General features: G+C 38.0%; 1 non-coding gene across 1 annotated transcript; it reads left to right on the top strand.

Annotated features, from left to right (window-relative positions):
• Nucleotides 1-16027: 16027 nt before the first annotated feature.
• On the top strand, nucleotides 16028-16133 carry LOC122003278. Its single transcript, XR_006117919.1, has one exon. It is a non-coding gene; the product is annotated as a small nucleolar RNA R71 (small nucleolar RNA).
• The last annotated feature ends 7270 nt before the right edge of the window (nucleotides 16134-23403 follow it).

Below are 23403 nucleotides of genomic sequence, written 5' to 3'. Positions count from 1 at the left end.
GCTTACGCTATGATATGCCAAGACTAGTTATGATTTCTTCATGTTGCATGATATGCTTAAAAGAGTATGTTACATTATGTCATGACTAATTGAAATGATGCCATATTGAGACATTCTTTGATTATACTACGATTTTCAGTTTTAGTGAGTAGGAAAGGAACTTACTGAGCCATGAGTGCTCACAGCTTACTGTTCTTGTACCACAGATAAAGGAAAAAGCTGGATGAGCTAGAGGAGCAGCAGAAGAGGCAAGGAGATGTGTGTGGCAGTGGCTAGCCAACCAAATAAGAACCTGCTTTAAAAACTTTTAAAGAACTATGCTTTGTTATCATGAATTGTAGTACCGTATATGTAACTTGATGTTATGTTTCTACTAATTTTCATATCATGTTATTAAGGCCATGATAGTGTAGTTCGGATTTGATAAAAAGGAAACAAAAGACAAGTTTTTATTAAACTAAGAAAATCATTTTAAGTGTTCCGCTGTAATTTGTACATAGAGTATCGTAGCCCCGTCCCTTAGGGTTAGCAGGGAGGGCGGGCGTTACATATTTCGTCATAGTTCTCATATTCACTTTGCTGAAAATATTTCTACTTCTAAGTTGAAAGGCAAGAAGAAGAAGAAATAGGCTGGCTCAGCAAAGAAGGTGAAAAGGTCTCTAGGCACTGGACCTAAAGCTGGAGTGAAGAAGCCAAAGGGCAAGTGCTTCATCTACAAGCAGACTGGACATTGGAAGGCGGACTGTCCTCATAGGAGAGAGAACAATAAAGGTGTTAGAGTGTATACTAAAAGCCTAGCTTTTGTAAACATTTATTTTGAAATAAAGAATCACATTGGTCAAAAATGTCTACATTTATATGCTAAGTGTAGTTGTTTAATTAATTTATATTGTAGATAACATGGTGTGTGGTGTCACACACAGAAGATCATGTTATCGTTTCTTTATAAATTATAAGCAACAGCTCATGAATAAGATGGATAAGAACAAACTATTGGAATAGTCGTAGTGTAATATGGTAATAGTTTATCTTAACTATAAAATCACACTAGTACACTCTGAGTGTATTGAGCAGGACCATTTAAGACAAGTTTCTTTTTATACTGACTTAATAAAAGAACAAGACCTTAGTTATAAGGAAGTGTGTGCTCTTAATACTAATATAATAACAAGCACATATATTTAGTATTCATTACTTTAACTTATCAAAGGGTGAGATTTTGCTCAATAAATCAATAGGCCCGATAAGTTGGGAAATGATATTACTTATAGTGTGTGTTGTTGATTATAGAAGGAAATTGTGTTCTAGTAATCTAGGTTGATAATGTTCCCAAAAGGAACTCAAAAGGATTGTCATGTTAAACCCTGTAGGTGGACTTAGTTCAACACGACAATAAGGTTGATTGGTATTACTCTTGAACTAAGATATTAATTAAAGAGAGTTGTCAGTAACTCATTTAATTAGTAGACATTTGACATCTTAAACATAGGGAGACTAACACACTCATAATAAGAAGAATGTATTTTGGGATTGGTGGGGTAGTTCAATAATAATTCTTTAGTGGTATGAATTATTATTGATGAAATTAAGTTAGGTGTTCGGGGCGAACACGGGAAGCTTAATTTTATCAGGAGATTAAAACCAATTTCTCCTCTCGGTCCCTATCGTAGCCTCTTGTATATAGAGAATTATACTCACCTATACCCACCTTCCTACCCACCCCTTAGGTGGTCGACCAAGCAAGCTTGGAGCCCAAGCTTGGGCCGGCCAAGTCAAAGGATTGAGCCAAGTTAAGTGGTCGGCCATGGCTTAGAGCCCAAGCTTGATTGGCTGGCCATATTAAAAGGATTTTATTTTATTTAAAATATTTCCTTATGTGGAAGCAATGATTTAAAAGAAGAGTTTAAAAATTCAATATTTCCTTTTTTAGATTTTTACAAAATATTAAGAGAAAGATTAGATATCTTGCCTTATTTATAGTTAAAAGGAAGTTTTTAATTTTGAAGAAAACTTTCCTTTTTGGAAATCATCCACATGTTTTAAAAGAGAGATTTTAATTTATAAAATTTTCTTTTATAACCAACTATGAAGGGAAATTTTAATAGAGAAATTTTTTATTAAAAATTTTCGGAAGCAAATTAGGAAGTTTTAATTCTTGTGTTATTAAAACTTTCCTTGCTTAGAGCTATGAGGTGGCCGACCATGTTAATTTAAGAAAAGGAAATTGTCTTTAATCAATTAAATTTTCCTTTTCATGGCAAAGAAAATAAGCAAGTTTTTATTTAAATTTTCCTTATTTGCCAAGACCAAGGATTATAAAAGAGAGGGAGAAGGTGCCTTCATGAACAACAACTCTATTCTATTTTCCTCTCCTCTCTTCCTTGGTGGTGGCCGGTCATAGTTCCATGCTCTTCTCCTTTTCTCTTCCTCCTTGGTGGCCAACGACATCAACACAAGAGGAGTCCTTGGTGGTCGGTTCTGTAACGCCCTGCCCCTCCAGCTAAGGCCACGGGGGTTACTCTACCCTACTTAACAGCTTATTAACTTATTACAGCGGAAGTCTTACTTGTAAATTTTTTTGAAACATAGAATCCATATGTCATACCTTACATTATTTCAAAACATGTAGGAATTAACATGATAAAATGTCATGGAGTTACAATCATAAAAATATCAACCAAGCATAATTCATATTTAATGAAAGCAGGTCTTTTCTTCTTTAGCCAGTCACTACCACACACATCCTGCTAGCCCCTCCTGCTGCTCCCCTAGTCTATCCAACCTTTGCCCTTATCTGTGGTACAAGAAAGTAAGCTGTGAGCACTCATGGCTCAGTAAGTTCCTTTCCTACTCACAAAATCCGTATAGCATGTCAACAATCATAAAGCATATAATATCATAGCATATCGTACATGATCATCATATATATCATGAGCACAATCATAGATATCATGGCATAATCATAGCATAAACACAAGGTAGCATGGCATATCATAACATGATCATCATATATATCATGAGCACAATCATAGATATCATGGCATAATCATAGCATAAACACAAGGTAGCATGGCATATCATAACATGATCATCATATATATCATGAGCACAATCATAGATATCATGGCATAATCATAGCATAAACACAAGGTAGCATGACATATCATAACATGATCATCATACTCATCATGGCATATTCATAAAGTATGTGCAAGGTGAACCTTTAAAATATGCATCATGTCTTTTTAAAACGTATAGTATAAATACTTAAACATAATCTCAACATAAGAGGGGATCCCGGCTTGTACCACGTACATAAATGCGCGCGTCCTAGTAGGTCCAAGGTAGCAAGTCTTGAACCCTACAAGGCATATACTAGGCCCGTTTCTTAGTCCATCGACCTAGGGGCACTTAGGAGCCCATCCCTAATGAGGCCCGTTTCTTAGTCCATCGACCCCGGGGCGCTTATGGAGCCCACCCTTGGTACAAGCCTTAAAAGTAAAATAGCATGTCATATTTACATAGTCCATATAACTCATGTCATATTCATGTCATGAAGAGTGCTCTTGATCCCACTTATAGGGAAGCAACTCTTTTAGGCATAGCTTAAAGCATGTATAATTGAGCACACAACATATCATGATTTTGAGCACACAGCATATCATGAACACATGCATAATTAAGCATACAACCTATCATGATCTTAAGCACACAGCATATCATGAATTTGAGCACATAGCATATCATGAGTTTAGGCACATAGCATTTCATGAATTTGAGCACATAGCATATCATGAGTTTAAGCACATACATATCATGAATTTGAGCACATAGTATATCATGAGTTTAAGCACACATCATATCATGAATTTGTGCACATAGCATATAATGAGATTTAGCACAAAGCATATCATAAAAGAAATAAGCACATAGCATATCAGGAAACTTAGCACACAGCATATCTTGAATAGGACCTAATATATATAAATGAACATCACAGCATGTCATACTCTTCCACATATCATAAAGCATTGCATGTGAAGTTCATGGAAGAACACAATTAGGTCTCTATCCTAGTGACAAGTGGTGGCCGAAACATGTAGAGATGGTTTAGGTTATCAAGCAACAAAAGAACATATGAACCCTAAACATCTATCATTCCTTATGACATAAGAGACATCTTAAACATGTTAGGTATAGGTTCCAAGTTTTCTAGGTCCCTTTTCATAACCTGGTCGAAACTTATTAAGCCTCCTTTTGGGTTATTAACAACATATAAGCATGAACAACCCTAACAATTTTCATATCATATTCCATAAGAAACCACTTGAACATATTTGATTTAGGTTCCAAGTTCTCTAAGCCTTTAACCCTAACATGGCCGAAACCCTAGAAACATGTTTCTAGGTTACAAGCAACATGAAAAGGCTGATCTTCATACTAACATATCAATACATATCATGAGAATCACCATAAGTACTTTTAGTCTAAGTTTCAAGCTTCTCAAGCCTTTTAACCTAATGTGGCCGAATCTTGTAAGCATGAGAATTAAGTTTCTAGTGGCATATTAGCATGAAGACCATAAGAATTTTCCTAGCATTCATTTCAAAGAATAACATGGACCACTTAGTTTAGAAATTTAAGCATCGTAGGTCTTAAAAACAATTGTGGCCGAATGCTAAAGAACAAGAATTCAAGTTTCAAGCAACATGTGAACATTAATTTATTTCATATCTCTTCATCAAGTAGATCATAAGTATCTTAGACTTGATTTAAACTTTCCTAGGGTTCAAGTCCTAAAATGGCCGAACCATCATATACATAAAAAGTATTGTTCAACTTAATCTAAGATCATGGCATGTCATATTAGCTACATATCTTGTCTTATGAGAATCATAGCATGCTTAAATTTTTAGGTTTAAAGCCCTTCTAGGCTCTCAACTCTATCATGGCCGAATATACATGAATATGAACTCAAGTTTAACTTGACATACAAGTGGGAAGAACATCAACAACACCATTTATCATTAGGTACATATCATAAGAACAAGGTAGCATGCTTGGTTTAGGTTTAGAGCTCTTCTAGATCTTTTGTTCCTTCTATGCCAAAAATCCAAGTTCATAAATTTATGTTCTAACCAAACATTCTAGCATGAAAATATTAGTTTAACCCTCCTACCATAAGGTACATAACATAAGAAACATCATGAACATATCTTAGTTGGTTTTCAAGGTTCTTTAAACTCCTTCTTTTTGTTTGGCCGAAACCCTCATGAAATAACCATAGGTTTTTTTTTTTAAACAATATTTTCACATAAAAATCACATAGCTATTGTACCACAGGTGAGGGGAACTTACATCCTTTCGCTTGTGGTTTTTCTTAAGGAGGAAAGTGTTATAGTTGTTAAGGAAGGAAGAAGGTTCTTCTTCTTGTGCCTCCTTTGATTTCCTTTGCTTGGGAGGGCTAGAACTTGAAGATTTCTTCTTGGAAATTAGCTTCCTTGGAGAAGAACTTGACTTAGTGCTCGGATCAAAGAGTGGGAGGATCTCCTAGTCTCGGTGAAGAAAGAAAAGAAGGAAGGAGGAGAAAGAATGAGGGAAATGAGAGGTTTACTTCTCATTTTTTCTATTTATTCATCATGAGAGAAATTTATGCCCTCATTAATTTTCCCTTTAATTCATCCATTATTCTTCTCTTGATTCCCACGAAAAATGAGGAGAGGGAAGGGTGAGGAAAACAACTTGCCTTCTTCTTATTCCTTCTCTTAATCAAGAGGGAGAAGAGGTGAGCAATTTGGTTTTCTCTTGCTCCTTGTTTTATTTTTCTTCTCTCCTTTAACTAATATTTTTATTCCTTCCTATGCATATGTTACTTTCTATCCTAGTGGTGATCATGCCTTTAATCTTTCTCCATTATTGGTGGGAGGTTCAAGGTTCAATCCTTGGCCTCCACCTCTTACCTCTTATTTTTATTTTGTTTCTTACTCTTCTTTTTCACTTACTCTTTTTATTTATTTCCATGCTCTTAATGAGAATAATACCTATGTATTTATATAACAAAAATTCATGGGTGTTACAGGTTCTAGCTAGGAGAAGAAGGAGAGAAAGGAAGTTTTGTTCTTGCATCCCTTGGAGCTTGAAGGTTGGTGGCCAAAACTTGCTAGAAGGAAGGTCTCTTGGTGGTACTCATCTCGGTAGATCATTGCCCACACAACGTCTGAGATAAGAAGAGGAATATGATAGAAGATCAAGAGGTTATTGCTTACAAAGAAAGGTATAACTAGTAATTCTATTCCGCATCATACTAGTTTTCTTTATATAGATTTGAAATACCAAACACAAGAGGCTAGAGATTCTAGATTTTTGGATTTGTAATTCGAACTTGTATTTCTTTTATTTTATTTATCGATCTTGTGATTCGATTGTTCTTTTTGGTTAAACCTAAGGTTATATAAGGAAATTAAATATTGAATTTCGTTAAGAGGCTTTGTCGAGGCGGTGGTGGATGTTCTCATACCTAAGAAAGCCAAGTGTCTCGCCATGTTAGACCTGGGAGCCGATTTTCGAAATAAATATTTAATTAAATTTGTAACCTAGGTGGATTTAGATCTATAATGTTAAGTATCATTTACGATCCAAGTCTAAACCACTAAGAACAGATAAGTTAAATTTGGAATCAATAATGTTAAGTTCCATTTATGATTCTGAATTTAATTTCTAAAGAACACAATAGGTTGTTAGGAAAGGTTCGACAGTTGTACAAAATTTTTGTACAGTGGAACTGGTACGATCTTCCTAAGACCAACCAACAATTTATATCAAAGCAAGGGTTTGCCTCTGTGTGTTTGGTTTTCAGTTTAATTATGCACATGTCATACATAATTTAGGCAGGATAATAGTAGGATATGCTAACTCTGTGGTTGTAGGATCCAACTATTATGGCTTTTGCTTATTGTGTGTGATTGGGCCCTTGGACATGTCAAGGGCATTTTATTGTGTGTGCATAATTGTATTTAACTAATACAGTAGAAGTTGTATTTGCCCTAGGATTTTATATTTATGTTCGATCTAGACTTGATGTACATTCTCTTGTGGAATATAGGATCAATGTATGTAAAATTTTATTTTCTATCATGGATCATATCCTTGCGAGGCGTGGTGCTATTGAAGGACCAGAGGCACAGCGGAAAAGGAAGCTCGATGAACCCGATGATATGAACCCTAGGGCTAGCAGCACGCGAAGGACAATGATGGAAGAGGCCATAATAGTTGGAAAATTAATTTCCATATTTATTTCTTTTATTTACTGTTATGTGTGATGTATGCTTGCTAGGTTAAAATTCCTCACCTTAAATAACTAAGTGGGAGAGGTATTTTTAAATAAATTCCACAGTCTCCATTACTGGTTTGTAAGTGATGCAAACAAACTTGCGCGTTGGCTCTGAGTGCCTTCCTCCATATTGGATGAGTTTGTTTGCGGATCACAAGATCAAACTTCCATTTTGGATGATTATAGGAAATTAATTAGGAGCGTGTGATCTTCCCCATCGGAAGGGGCACAATCTTATTTAATGGACAAGGTATCAAGTAATGGTATACACTTAGGCACATTTAATAGTATCCTCCTCATCGAAATCTTTGCTATTATTTGGGTGACCAAAGAAAAACCAACTATTAATTTTATTTGTCATAAAGTTAGGTTGACAAGAATAAAATTAATAGGTAAAACCTCGTCTTACAAATGTTTGATTTTGTATACGTCCACACTATCGTGACATGCAAAATTCACAGTGTTTTGAGGTGTTGGTAAATTTAAATAGTGATCCTGTCTGAGAGCTTACGAGATGAAGCACTGGGCGGCGATGGGTGATGGCGGATTCTGATACCGATGAACAAGAGAGGATCCGATAAAACCACAGAAGATCTCACTCACACTTGAGTATAAGATAACCAATCCGAGAAAACCAAAGCGGATCTTATGAATGATACCTCACAAAAAGGGAACACAGGTGAGATGGCTCCAAGGATCAGCAGAAACTCGACAATCCGATGGATGAAGTGATCTCGTGATCCTGCACACAATGAGACTAACCGACAAAGTGTTAGTGACCTAAGATCGGGGTAGGAATCCCTGGCTAGGCCCTCCAATGCTCAAGTTAGTCTTCGGTGAGAAGGAGAAGTAATGTGGAAGAAGATGAAAAAATTAGGGTTTGAGTTGTGTAAGAATGATTACACACCTAGCCAGTAGAGAGGATTATCCTTTTTATACCACCTACCTCACTTGACCTCCACAGTCATGAGGTGGACCCCAGTTCGTTAGAGTTTGTTATAAGATGACGTAAGCATCACTTGTGAAAATAGTTCAAGGAATCTTTTTCATACTCCATATACACCTTTTTTGTCGTTTAGCATACCTATATAAAATTCTAGAAGATATTTCCCGCCAAATTAGTTAAATTCTCATATAATTACAAAGTATTTCCATATGATTTATGTGCTAGATTTTATGAGAAGTTAAACGGTGTAAGACTCAATCGGCCTCTTTCGCTCGGTCAATCTCCACCTGCTAAGCATACTATGCCTTGTCTACTGTAGGGCTAAATACCTCTTCTGCTTGACCGGTTGTTTTGGCTCGACCTGTCTCGGCCTATCGAACCTAGATACTTGGTCGGTCTATTTCACTCGGTCAGTCTTCACCTACCAAGCATACTGTGTCATGCTTGCTGTAGGGCTAAATACCTCTTATGCTCGTCCGACTGTTCCAGCTCAGCCTGTCTCGGCCTGTCGAACCTAGATACTCGGTCGGTCTATTTCGCTCGGTCGGACTTCACCTACCGGGCATACGGTGCCCTGTCTGCTATAGGACTAAATACCTCTTCTGCTCGACCGACTGTTTCGGCTCGGCCTATCTTGGCCTACCGAACCTAGATATTCGGTCAGTCTATTTCGCTCGGTCAGTCTTCACCCACCGAGCATACTGTGCCTTGCTTGTTGTAGGGCTAAATACATCTTCTGCTCGACCGGCTGTTCCGGCTCAGCTTGTCTCGGCCTGCCGAACCTAGATACTCGGTCGGTCTATTTCGCTCGATTAGTCTTCACCTGCCGAGCATACCGTGCCTTGCTTACTGTAGGGCTAAATACCTCTTCTGCTCGACTGGCTGTTTTGGCTCGGCTTGTCTTGGCCTGCCGAAACTAGATACTCGGTCGGTCTATTTTGTTCGGTCAGTCTTCACCTGCCGAGCTTATACGAGCATTGTTGCTCGTCTAGTCTTCCTTCCTCCTTTACTAGAAAATGGATCCATTCTTCACAACCCGTATCACTAGCCTTCTCTCCAAGTCTAGTCGAAGGAGGTGTAGCCGACTGACAAGACCCAAGTCTATTTTTGTTTCTTTACCTATCTTTGGTCATGGCTCTGCAATGGCTATCGTAGTAGTCTCGTGACCTTTTCTATGGTAATCTCTGTGGCCTCTAGTACAACAACCCCGTGAACCCCAGTATAGTGATCCTGGGACTCTTAGTATAGTGATCCCGTGACTCTTTTGGCCTGTTAAATAGGGTAGTGATCTTCCCTTCCTCCTCCATTGGCCTTATTTCTTCACCATCTTGCTCCCCCCGCTGAGAGTATGGCTTTAGACCCTCCTCTCTGGGAGCCATTCATATAGGAAAAGGTAGAGTTTATAGATGAAGCTGCTCAAGCTTTATGTCTAGCTAATCCTCAGGAACGAGAGCGAGAGGTACTTTTATCGGCCACCCAGTCTCAAGCACGGTCGCAAACGCCCTTGAGGAACAAAACCTATCGAGATCTAGAACTTCAGGCCAAAGAGGTGACTACATTGAAGACTCAACAGGCATCAGAGGTATCCATGTCAACCAGGGAGGTTTACGTGACTAACCTGTTTCCGTCATGACAGCAGCAAGATCTCGGTCATCTGCGGGTTAAGGTGGATGCTCTAGAAGCAGAGCTCAAAAGGTTCAAGCAAGAAGTGGATTTGTTCCGTCATATGTGTGAGGGGCCATGAACAAGTTTACACCCCTTTGTCCATGAGACCACTGTTCTTCCTACTTTCTCCTAGGTGTAAAAGAACACACTGGCTTTTCTAAATGAGGAGGGGAGGGCGATTCGGTTGGATGGCAGACTTTTCATACTATTCCCATGCCAGGCAAGATATTCCCACTTCTCCAACCTGGTCGGGCTTGACCTTAGCGGGTTTGAAATTTTCTAAAAAGTTTGAGAGCTCATGTTTATAATTTTTGATGACATTCCCAGGTTTTGATGTTTTGAGAAGAGAATATAACATTATGTACCTAATCGCGGCCAAATGTGAAACAGAACAATTCTTTGTATAAGAATGGGTGATTTCTTGGGTTCTTCTGATTTATAAGAATAGACGGGCTTTTTACTTTGTTCAAACACTCAACTTTCGTTCATACCTAGGAAATTGAATATTTTCTTCAGTATTTTCCTTTTTCTGATGGGTTCCTCAATAGAGAGATAGTATCAGTGGTGTGATATGCAATGATATTGAGGTGAACATAATTTGTTCGGTTACGTCCATCATAAATACTCTTTTACAGGTTCGAGACATGTGTCCCCTGGTCTTCTCTGTCAATACATCAGTGCACCTGCTCTGATGCCATCGCCCTATTACATCAATGCTTCCCCTTAAGAGCGTGTTTTATATCCCACGGTGCTTATTACTAGTCAAAACCCTAAACCCTTTGTGTTATCGCCTCTTCGTCTTCCTCCTTAGGTTGTCTTTCTGGTGCCATGGATTAACTTTTTTCCATTCTTCGTCGGCCTCCTTCTTGTTGTCCTCTCCCCAAAATACCTCAGTAAGTGGTTTCCTTCTTTACCCCCACATTTCTCCATGGCTGAAGAATCATTTTCTGCTTGGTATGCAAGAACTCGTTCTACCTTTCGCGAATCCGATCGGTCTGCCCTCTATTCCCGGTATATGATTCCCCAATCCTTTCACATTATCGTCCCTGACTCTGAATCTCGCCCCCATCTTCCTCCTAAAATTTGTGCAACTTTCTTTAAAGATCAATTAGTAGCTGGTTTGCGCTTTCCCATCCCTCCCTTTTTGGTTGAGATAAGCCAACATTTCAGTATTCTCCTACAACTGTTCGCTCCTAATGCATTTCGTTACATTTGTGGTTTATACATGCTCTTCTGCCTCCACGACATCCCTCCTATTCCTTAGAATTTCTTCATGTTTTCCTACCCCAAGAAGTCAGATCCTGGGGTTTTTTTTTTCAATCTAGACCCAAAATGACCTTTTTTGAAGAAATGCCTTCTTCTATCAAGGCATGGAAATCACGTTTCTTTTTCATAGAGTTTCCCGAACCTATCCCCTGGGCTTATTCTTGGATATCTTCTTTTCCTAATCTGCCTGATGTAAAGGAGTTGCATAAGCTTCCCTCTTTTGCCACTTATTCCAAGAAGCTATTGGGTCATCAGTTATACATTCACAAATGGCTTCGCGATGAGCTCTTATGTCTTTTTGGATTGAGTCCTGTCAGGATGGAGCCCCGTGGCTCCCTTAGTAAGTTGTTATTCACTTATCTAAGTCTTCCTTTTTACTAACTAAGACATTTTGTGTTGGGTGTAGTGGAGGCCTATTATGACTCCATGATTGAGCAACAGCTAAAGGTGCGAGACGAAGCAATCAAAGCAAAGGAGAAAAAACTTCTTGCTGCTCTAAATCAACCTCCCTAAACAGAGGTTCCTATCAGTGTGAGTCAATCTTCTTCCATAGAGGTTCCCACGGGTGCAGAGGGTGCTTTTGGTTCTCAAGCTGCGACCTCAGAGGAGACCCTCAATGATTTCCCTATGATCGAAGAACTCCCCTCTCTAGTGTCTTTGGGGAAATCTCCTAAGAGAGCCCCTGTCCGGAAGAGGCATAAATTGACTCTTACTCTTTCTCTGAAGAGGGTATCTTCCTACCATCCTGAGGATTCCCCCCTTATGGACACTGTCCCTACTTCTCGAGGTCTTCCCTTTCATCCATCTATCCAGCTCTTGCCTCTTCATCTTCCACAACCCCTTCTACTACTATTGGTAGCTCTGCATCTACCTTTTTTTGTGAATTTCCCTGTTCATACCACTTTAACTACTCAAGACTTGACCTGTCTTGCTTTTTATCCGCCTTCAGCTCAACCCCATTTATCTTCTGCTTCCTCCCTTACTTCCACCCTTTCGATAATGCTGGGAGGGTGTCACGTTCCGCAAGTGTACAGAAATGTCACAAGTAATATAAAAGATTATCGTATCCATAGGGACTGGAATAAGCACTAGAAATATCTCAAAGCGAATTAGCTAAACAACTAATTAATTGGTTTCAAATGCTAAGGATGAAAAATAAATTTAAAATGAAAGATTAACAAACAAGAGTTTGGGGTTTGAGTTATGATAAAGGGAGGTTCTAGGAGTTTTGGTTTCTTTGTAAGATCTCTTGAATGTATATGGTTTACCAATTATTATTTCTCAATTGTCTAATATTTGTAGAAGGTTGCCGGTTCTCTCTTTCAATAGATAACCGGCTTAGGACTGAAAAATCTACCTAAATGTGATCAATTAGATATGAACCTATGTTGTCCTTACACAGGATTGCACCTATTACAATGCTTCCCTCGGATATCAACATAGAAGTTCATAACTTCTTAACCCATAAAGATACAAGGATTGAATCATAAAGTCTGTCCTACCCTCTTGAATATTCACATTTCCCCTTCAAGGTTATCCCTCAAACTTCCTTACACGGGCTTGCACCTGTCACGTAGATCCCTCGGAAAATCGATTGAGAGTTAATCTCAACAAAGTCTATAAGATATCCAAACAATCAATCAAGAATGAGAATTAAGCCCTAATCACAATTAATCATTCAAGATCCAATTGATACAAACTAGGCAACATCATAGAAACAAAGAAATGACAAATGCACAAGAGTTTACATCAATTTATCTCACAAATACTCTCTCCATCCTAGGACAAAAAGACCTACTCCATAAAACGAAGAAAGAAAACCAAAGATAAGAAGATTACAAGCATTTCTTCATTCCCAATCCAAGAAGAGGAGAGAAAGAAAACTTATCTACAATATAGCTCCATCTTCAGATCCAATCCTCGCTCCCGGAGTCGAATTCGCCAAGATCTCCCTTTAGATTGCCCAAAAATCCTCCCAAGAATGGGAGGAATCCACCAAATCTTGCTTTCTCCCAAAGGGGAGAAGATCCCCTTTCAAATCTTCAAAGAGGCTTTAAATAGAGGGGGGCTTTCGGGCGCCACACGGCCCCGAGGCATAGCCGTGTGAGGTACACATGGCCAGAGCCTTTCCCCTCTCTGCCATCCATACACGGTCATGTGGTGTACACGGCCATGGACAACTCCCATCAAGACCTCCAAGCACGGCTGTGTAGATCCACACGGCCTGGACTGCCCCAGCTTCTGGAAACCTGGCACGATCGTGTGGTGCACACGGCCAGAACACTTTTAAGCGTTGGGAACCCTGCACGGCCGTGTAATGCACACGGCCAGGGCCTTCTTGGTCTCTGGAAACCTTACACGGCCATGTAGATCCACACGGCCATGTAAGGATTAAACTCTGATTTGCTTCAAAACTTGGCACGACCGTGTGAGGTTCACACGGCCAGGCCAAGTTCCTTGTCTGTTTCTCCTGGTTGACCACACGGCCTGAGCACTCCACCCAGGCAGAGCTGTGTGTAGCACACGGCCAAGTGCTTTCTCCAATGCTTAGCTCATAAGTTTGTCCAAGAATGTAGAATCTTCACCAAATTCGACTCCTGTGTACAAAAAATGCACAAAAAGCAGATCTCCGAACAAAAAGAGTAAATATGCTAAAAGAAAAGCTGGAAGTATAAAAATGCATAGATCAAGCAAGGTCAAAGTATGTAAATGTACGTCAAAACATGCATAAAAGTATATTAAATCTACACACATCGCACCCCCAGACTTAAACCTTTACTTGTCCTCAAGCAAAATGCTGCAATCTAAATTCATATGTTCTACAACATATTCATAAACCCTAATGTACTTTCCTAAGTCTATCAAAGAGTTCCAATAACAAGCATAATCATGGAAACAAATCAAGTATGGCTCAAGCTTAAGTATCCTGTGCACAGTGTAAAAGTAACTCAAAAACCCTTCAAGTTTCAATCTATGTCCTAGTCAAGTCGTCATCAAATTTGAATTCCTAATGTTTCCGGTGAGAGACAAATAACTAGTGATAGACACTCACTTGCCACTCACTTGGTTCATATTTCTCAACCAACCCAAGGTCTCAAAGGTGTGCTCAATCTCAAGAGAAGCTAAGCAGTCATTTCCCCAGTAACCTAACTCGGTCTCAAAGGGGTGACTTGCTAGATTCCACTCACGACAACTATTTTTTATATCCCTTATTTTTTTTCATTACTTTTCTTTTTCAATTTTTTTTCATAAGTATTTGCATTGGAAAAATCTTATCAAAAGTGTACATTTAGCAAAAATGTTGGGATATTTTGATTTTTCCAAATGAGCTTTCATGAGTTGAGCCTCATCCAGTAACCAAAATGAAGTTTGAAAAATCACCATGGAAACCAAGTACTAAACAAACAAGATGAATCATGGCTATTTCAATGATATCAACCATTCAAGCATCAAGTCAAAGTGTAGTGAAAGTAAGATTCTTAAGGTCAAGCCAAGACTAAAACTCATCTCCATATGATTCTTAGCTTATTTCATGCTACCCAAGATAGAGAAAAGAAGTACATAAAGCTTACTACTACCATCATTTACAACATCATGAATCTAGATAATGAATGTGCTAATATTTTATCTTGAAACCAAGAAAGCATAAAAGTGAATATTGAAGTTCTCAAGATGTTTGCCAAAGAATTTCAAAAGATAATCAAATGACTATCAAAACAAACACTCAAGCAAGACAATCAAAATAGAATGCAAAACAAAAACTACACATGCAGAAAACAAGAAAATAATCAAAAACTGAAACAAAAAGAAATTGTAACACCCACGGAATTATAAGATATGGGTAGTATTTTTTTTTCATTAGAGCATAAAGGTAAGAGGAAGCAAAAGAAATAATAGAGATAAAAAGAAAGAGACGGAAGGTTTGAACCTTGAACCTCTCACAAATAATAGAGTTAAATTGGTACATGATAACCACTAGAACCATGAATGACTTATGGATAGAAAGGAATATAAATTGTAGTTAAAGGTGAGAAGAAAGAACTAAGTAAAAAGAGCAAGAGAAAACCAAGTTGCTTACCTTGTCTTCCTCTTGGTTATGAGAGGGAGCAAGAAAAAGGCAAATTGCCTTCTTTCCTTCTTTCCCTTCTAACTTTTCATGAGAATCAAAGAGGGAAGAGATAGAAGAGTTAAGGGAAGGATAAATGAAGACATAATTCATTCCCATGATGAATAAATAGAATTTAGAGGAGAAAAGAGAAAGAGAATTTCTAATTCTTCTTCTTCCTCCTTCTTCCTCCTCCCTTTTCCTTCTCCACGGAACCTTAGAGCTTTTCTCCCTCATTCTCAAAAGTCAAGTTAAGGTTTCCTCTCTAAGAAAACCTTATTTAAGTATGGGTTGTTCTGTCTTTGATTGAAAGCCATGATTACATCGCATTGCTCCAATTGATTAATTTGTGCAGTGATAGCTCCTAATGGACATGAGTCATTTGAATGTTCTGAACTCCCACATACTTCACAAGATATGGCAATGACATTTACCATATTTGAACTAGTCCCCATATTCTCAAATTTTTTTGTAAGAGCATCAAGTTTTGCAACCAATAAAGTCACTGCATCAACATCAAACTTTCCTGATGCTTTTGTTATTGGGTTTATTGAAGGATGACCACCACTTCTTTCATTTGCCCATTGATGATATGATTTCCTCAGCTTCATCCAAATTTTTATTCATGAGTGCCCCTCCAGCAGCTGAATCAAGGGACACTTTGGTATGATAATTAATACCATTATAGAAAGTATGCAACACTAACCATCTTTCCAAACCGTGGTGAGGGCATTGTCTAAGCATACTATTGTATCTATCCCAAGCTTCAAATAGAGATTCTGAGTCAGCTTGTTAGAAACTTGCAATCAAATTCCTCATATGAGTAGTTTTACTTGGGGGATAGAATTTATCAAGGAATTGTTACTCACATTGTTCCCAGGTGGTGATACTGTTGGGAGCCAAAGAATTCAACCATTGCTTGGCCCTATCTCTAAAAGAAAATCCAAATAATAATAACCGCACTACTTCTGAAGGAACACCATTCATTTTCATTGTCCCACATATTTCATAAAAGACCTCTAAGTGTTGATTAGGGTCTTCATGTGGTCCTCCACCATATTGATTTTGCTGCACCATGGAAATAATTGCAGGTTTGATCTCAAAATTATTTGCCTCCGCTGAGGGTCTTGAAATAATAGATCGAAAACCCCTAGCATAAGGTGTTGCATAATCCTTTAGTGGTCTATTAGCCATGTTCAAATGCTCTTGTTCTTCAATTTGTCTCTGTAGAATTCTTCTTCTATGAAATGTTCTATCAATTTCAGGGTCAAGAGGAAAAAATTCTCCTGCAAAGTTAGATCTTCGCATACACAAGAACAAGATTGCAATAGAAACTAAATCAAACAAAGAAATTAAAAACAAAGAAAGGTAAGATTTGAATGTTAGAAAACAAAAGAAATGCAGAATTATAATTGCTACAAAAGAATTTCCAAGAAGTTAGAAAGTATACAAGAAAATGAAAATAGAAAACTAGAGATTAGTTACAAATATGCAAATGAAAAGAAATAGAAATGTTATGTTTAGTCTAACTCAATTGATAATCTCCAATGTTATAGCGCAGTCCCCGGCAACGGCGCCAAAAACATGTCACATTCCGCAAGTGTACGAAAATGTCGCAAGTAATATAAAAGATTATCGTACCATAGGAACTGGAATAAGCATTAGAAATATCTCAAAGCGAATTAGCTAAACAACTAATCAATTGGTTTCAAATGCTAAGGATGAAAAACAAATCTAAAATGAAAGATTAACAAACAAGAGTTTGGGGTTTGAGTTATGATAAAGGGAGGTTCTAGGAGTTTTGGTTTCTTTGTAAGATCTCTTGAATGTATATGGTTTACCAATTCTTATTTCTCAATTGTCTAATATTTGTAGAAGGATGTCGGTTCTCTCTTGCAATAGATAACCGGCTTAGGACTAAAAAATATACCTAAAAGTGATCAATTAGATATGAACCTACGTTGTCCTTACACAGGATTGCACCTATTACTATGCTTCCCTCGGATATCAACACAGAAGTTCATAGCTTCTTAACCCATAAAGATACAAGGATTGAATCATAAAGTCTATCCTACCCTCTTGAATATTCTCATTTCCCCTTCTAGGTTATCCTTCAAATGTCCTTACACGGGCTTGCACCTGTCACGTGGATCCCTCGGAAAATCGAGTGAGAGTTAATCTCTACAAAGTCTATAAGATATCCAAACAATCAATCAAGAATGAGAATTAAGCCCTAATCACAATTAATCATTCAAGATCCAATTGATACAAACTAGGCAATATCATAGAAACAAAGAAATGGCAAATCCACAAGAGTTTACATCAATTTATCTCACAAATACTCCCTCCATCCTAGAACAAAAAGATCTACTCCATAAAATGAAGAAAGAAAACCAAAGATAAGAAGATTACAAGCATTTCTTCAATCCCAATCCAAGAAGAGGAGAGAAAGAAAACTTATCTACAATAACTCCATCTTCAGATCCAATCCTCGCTCCCAGAGTCGAATTCGCCAAGATCTCCCTTTAGATTGCCCAAAAATCCTCCCAAGAATGGGAGGAATCCACCAAATCTTGCTTTCTCCCAAAGGGGAGAAGATCCCCTTTCAAATCTTCAAAGAGGCTTTAAATAGAGGGGGGCTTTCGGGCGCCACACGGCCCCAAGGCATGGCCGTGTGAGGTTCACATGGCCAGAGCCTTTCCACTCTCTGCCATCCATACACGGCCGTGTGGTGTATACGGCAGTGGACAACTCCCATCAAGACCTCCAAGCACAGCCGTGTAGATCCACACGGCATGGACTGCCCCAGTTTCTGGAAACCTAGCACGGCCGTGTGGTGCACACGGCCAGAACACTTTTAAGCGCAGGGAACCCTGCACGGCCGTGTGATGCACACGACCAGGGCCTTCTTGGTCTCTGGAAACCTTACACGGCCATGTAAATCCACACGACCATGTAAGGATTGAACTCTGATTTGCATCAAAACTTGGCACGGTCGTGTGAGGTTCACACGGCCAGGCCAAGTTCCTTGTCTGTTTCTCCTGGTTGACCACACGGCCAGAGCACTCCACCCAGGCAGAGCCGTGTGTAGCACACGGCCAAGTGCTTTCTCCAATGCTTAGCTCATAAGTTTGTCGAAGAATGTAGAATCTTCACCAAATTCGATTCCTGTGTACAAAAAATACACAAAAATTAGATCTCCGAACAAAAAGAGTAAATATGCTAAAAGAAAAGCTGGAAGTATAAAAATGCATAGATCAAGCAAGCTCAAAGTATGTAAATGTGCGTCAAAACGTGCATAAAAGTATATAAAATCTACGCACATCAGAGGGTCTCTTAGCACCCTTTGGGAGGAGGTGCGCTAGGTATATGAGAGAAGTTCTCGTTCAGAGGTAGCCACTCAGTTTTCTATTGAGGAGACAAGGGTAACACTACTTTCTTATTTGTATTTGTCAGGCTCTCCATGATTTTCTAATGCATTTTAATAGTGCAGCATTGGTTACATAATTTGTACTTATCCCATTTGTTGGATTCTTCCTTTCGAGAGATAGAGATATTAAGGAGACAAGCTTTGGAATTATCCTCAATTCAGGCTACCGAGCAGGTAAACAAGCTGTCCACCGAGCTTCAAGAGGTTCGTTCATCACTTCAGGCTGAGACCAAGAGAGATGATCAATACAAAACTGAGGCAGAGAGCTCCCAATCTCAATTACAGTTAGCCACCACCTACAGTGATGAATTATCCGCCAAACTACAGAACAATTGGCCGAAATCTCTCGATTATCTTCTCAGCTACAATCTTTGAAGGAGGGTCATACTAAAGAGATTGCTAATCAGTTATCCCAGCTAAATTTGAAAGAGGATGCTTTAAAGGCCGCTCAAAAAGAATTGGCAGATTACAAAGTTGATGAGGATGCTCGGTTTGAGATGCGGCAGAAGGCTTTCTTTAAGACTCCTGCCTTCCTGACCCCCATGTCTGATTTCATCATCAATGTCATTGATTTCATACTTAAGGAGGGGGTGGATCAACTAAAAGACTTGAAGCTGGTGGTTGCTGATCCTCCTCCTAGCTTTCCTGATCACAGAAGAATATTGAAGAACCTATCCCCAATTTTTGTAATTCTAGAAGTGCTATATCTTTTACAATGGTCCTATGGTGATTTTAAAACTTGGTTGGGTGTATCTTGCTTATTCTTTGGTTGGTTTCATTCTCCGGGTAATATTCCCTTTGCTCGACCCTTCTCTTTGAGAACATTGATCGTATAATTGTATGTGTAAATTAGGCATCCACTCGATCCTTCTATCAAGACAGGGTGGACTTATTTGCCCGACCCCCCTCTCAAAAGACAGGGCGAACCTATAAGTTTTTTTTTCTCACTCGTTCTATATACCCGGACGGAGCTTTCCCATCCACTCGAGTTGTCTCACACTTCTCCTGAATTTTCCTGAACTTCCCTTTCCCAATCGTGCAGATGCCCACTTTTTCATACTGGTCGGATATCATGATACACCTTTTTATTGTACCGATCGGATTAACTTTAAGTATTCGCTCGAGCTTACCACCAGAGGTATGTTAAAAGGCGGATCTTCATCCTCTTCGGGATCTGATACTTACTTGGGATTAGTGTTCTGGGAAATGGCGCAACATAAATGCACCTCCTTTTGTGTACCCTCTGCTCTGCCTACACCTCTACTAGCCTGTTGGTTGGTCCTAGGAAGATCGTATCGGTTGCACTGTATAAAAATTTTGTACAAGTGTCAAACCTTTCCTAACAACCTATTGTGTACTTTTTAAAGTAAATTCAGAATCACAAACGGAACTTAACATTATTGATTCCAAATTTAACTTATCTGTTCTTAGTGGTTTAGATTTGGATCACAAATGATACTTAACATTATAAATCTAAATCCACCTAGGTTACAAATTAATTAAATATTTATTTCAGAAATCGGCTCCCAGGTTAAACATGGCGAGGCACTTGTCCTTCTTGGGTATGGGAACATCCACCACTGCCTCGACAAAACCTCTTAACGAAATTCAATATTTAATTTCCTTATATAACCTTAAGTTTAACCAAAAAGAACAATCGAATCACAAGATCAACAAATAAAATAAAAGAAACACAACTTCGAATTAAAAATCCAAAAATCTAGAATCTCTAGCCTCTTGTGTTTGGTATTTCAAAATCCTTACATAGAAAAACTAGTATGATGAGGAAAAGAATTACTAGTTATATCTTTCTTTGTAAGAAACAACCTCTTGATCTTCTACCGTATTTCTCTTCTTATCTCAGACGTTGTGTGGGCAACGATCTACCGAGATGAGAATCCACCAAGCCTCCTTCATCCTTCTTCCAAGTTTCCTACAAGCTAATTTCTCCAAGAGAAAGCAAGTCCCGACCACGCCCACCAAGCTCCAAGGGATGCTAGAAACGAAGCCACCTTTGTCTCCTTCTTCTCTAAGCAAGATCTGGCCACCTTCCAAGCTCCAAGAGATGATAAGGTTCAGCCAAAGAGAAGAAAGAAAAAGAAGAAGGGAGAAATAAGAGGGTCGGCCACATCAAGGAAGAGGGGGGTGGAAAAATAGAAGAGAGTTCACCTTGTGAAGGCACCCCCTCCCTTTCTTTTATAATCCTTGGTCTTGGCAAATAAAGAAAGTTTTAATAAAAACTTCTTTATTTTCATTGCCATGAAAAGGAAAATTTAATTGATAAAAAACAATTTCCTTTTCTTTTATTAAAGTGGTCGGCCACCTCTAATTCTCCAAGCAAGGAAAGTTTTAATCACAAGAATTAAAACTTCCTAATTTGTTTCTGGAAATTATTAAAAATTTCTATATTAATTTTTCCCTTCATGGTTATTTATAAAAGGAAATTTAATAAATTAAAATCTCTCTATTAAAATATGTGGATGATTTCCAAAAAGGAAAGTTATCTTTAAAATTAAAATCTTCCTCTCAATCTACAATAAAGAAAGATATCAAATCTTATCTTAATCTTTTGTAGAAACTATAATAGGAAAAATTTAATTTTAAAACTCTCTTTTAAAATCATGTACATGGTTTCATAAAAGGAAAGTTTTCTCAAAAAATAAAATCTTCCTTTCAATCTACAAATAAGGAAAGATATCAAATCTTTTCTTAATCTTTTGTAGAAACTATAAAAAGAAAGATTTAATTTTAAAACTCTCTTTTAAAATCATGAGGATGGTTTCATAAAAGGAAAGTTTTATCAAAAATTAAAATCTTCCTTTTAACTACAAATAAGGAAAAATATCAAACCTTTCACTTAATCTTTATTAGAAATCTATAAAAGAAAAGATTTAAATTTTTAAACTCTCTTTTAAAACCATGGTATCCACATAAGAAAGATTTAAAAGCCGGCCACACCAAGCTTGGATTCAAGCTAGGGCCAACCACACAACTTGGCTCATCCTATTTGCTTGGCTGGCCCAAGCTTGGATTCCAAGCTTGCTTGGTCAGCCACCTTAGGATGGGTATAAAGGTGGGTATAGTTGGGTATATTATTTTATTAATAAGAGGCTACGATAGGGACTGAGAGGAAGAATTGGTTTTGGTCTCCCGATGAAATTAAGCTTCTCGTGTTTGTCCCGAACACCCAACTTAATTTCATCAATAATAATTCATTCCACTAAAGAATTATTATTGAACTACCGCACCAATCCCAAATTACATTTTGGGCTCCTTGTTATCATGAGTGTGTTAATCTCCCTGTGTATAAGATGTTGAATATCCACTAATTAAATGAGTTACTGACAACTTACTTTAATTAATATCTTAGTCCAAGAGTAGTACCACTTGCATAAGATGTTGAATATCCACTAATCTCCCTGTCATGTCGAACTAAGTCCACTTGCAGGGTTTAACATGACAATCATTATGAGCTCCTCTTGGGGTGATTCTAAACCAAATTACTAGGACACAGTTTCATTCTATAATCAACAACACACCATATAAATAATATCTTTTCTCAACTTATTGGGCCTATTAATTTATCGAACTAAATTGCACTCTTTGATAAATCAAAGAAATGAATATTAAGTATATGTGTTTGTTATTATATCATGATTAAGAGCACACACTTCCATAATAACAAAGGTCTTGTATTTTTATTAAATCTGTATAAAAAGAACTTACCTTAAATGGTCCTGCTCAATACACTCATATTGTACTAATGTAATTTATCAGTCAAGATAAACTCATACCTAATTACACTATGACTATTCCAATGATTTGTTCCTTTCCATCTTAGTCGTGAGCTACTATTTATATTTTATAAGAAATTGACACACACCATGTTATCTACAATATAAATTAATTAAACAACTACACTTAGTATATATATGTAGGCATTTGACCAATGTGATTCTTAAATGTTTATACAAAAAGCTAGACTTTTAGTATACACTCTAACAATCTCCCACTTATACTAAAAAACTATGTTGTCATATATCCTGCCATACATCTAATTCCCAACCCTTCAACATGGCCATCAAAAGCTCTTGCCTTAAGGACCTTAGTGAATGGATCTTCCAGGTTATTACTTGATGCAATCTAGGCGGCAACAACTTATCCTCCTTATAGGATGTCTCGTATTGGGTGGTACTTGCGCTCTATTGTGTTTACTTGCCTTATGGACTTATGATTTTTTCAAGTTTACTACTGCACCACTATTATTACAATAAATTGTAATAATTTTTGGGCAAACTAGAAATCATGTCTAAGTCCATCATGAAGTTTCTGAGCCATTCAGCTTCTATGGCTACCTTAGAGGCTACCACATACTCAGCTTCTACGGTGGAGTCCGAAAAACATCGATGCTTAACACTCCTCCATTGTTATGGATTTACCTCCTAAAGGAAACACAAAACCCTGAGGTCGACTTACTATTGTCCCTATCTGATTGGAAGTAAAAATGCATGTAACCCATAAGGATCAAATCATCTGTTTGTTAAACTATCATATAATCTCATGCCCTTATATGCTTTAAGTCAGTCCAATGTCCTTGTCATGGATTATTTTGATATATGCTAACCATGCCCATGGCAAAACAGATATCCGGTCTCGTACAC

This window comes from Zingiber officinale, chromosome 7A (assembly GCF_018446385.1).
Source record: "Zingiber officinale cultivar Zhangliang chromosome 7A, Zo_v1.1, whole genome shotgun sequence".
Lineage (NCBI taxonomy): Eukaryota > Viridiplantae > Streptophyta > Magnoliopsida > Zingiberales > Zingiberaceae > Zingiber > Zingiber officinale.
The sequence above is the reverse complement of the archived record's forward strand: the minus strand, read 5'-3'. Positions and strand labels throughout refer to the sequence as shown.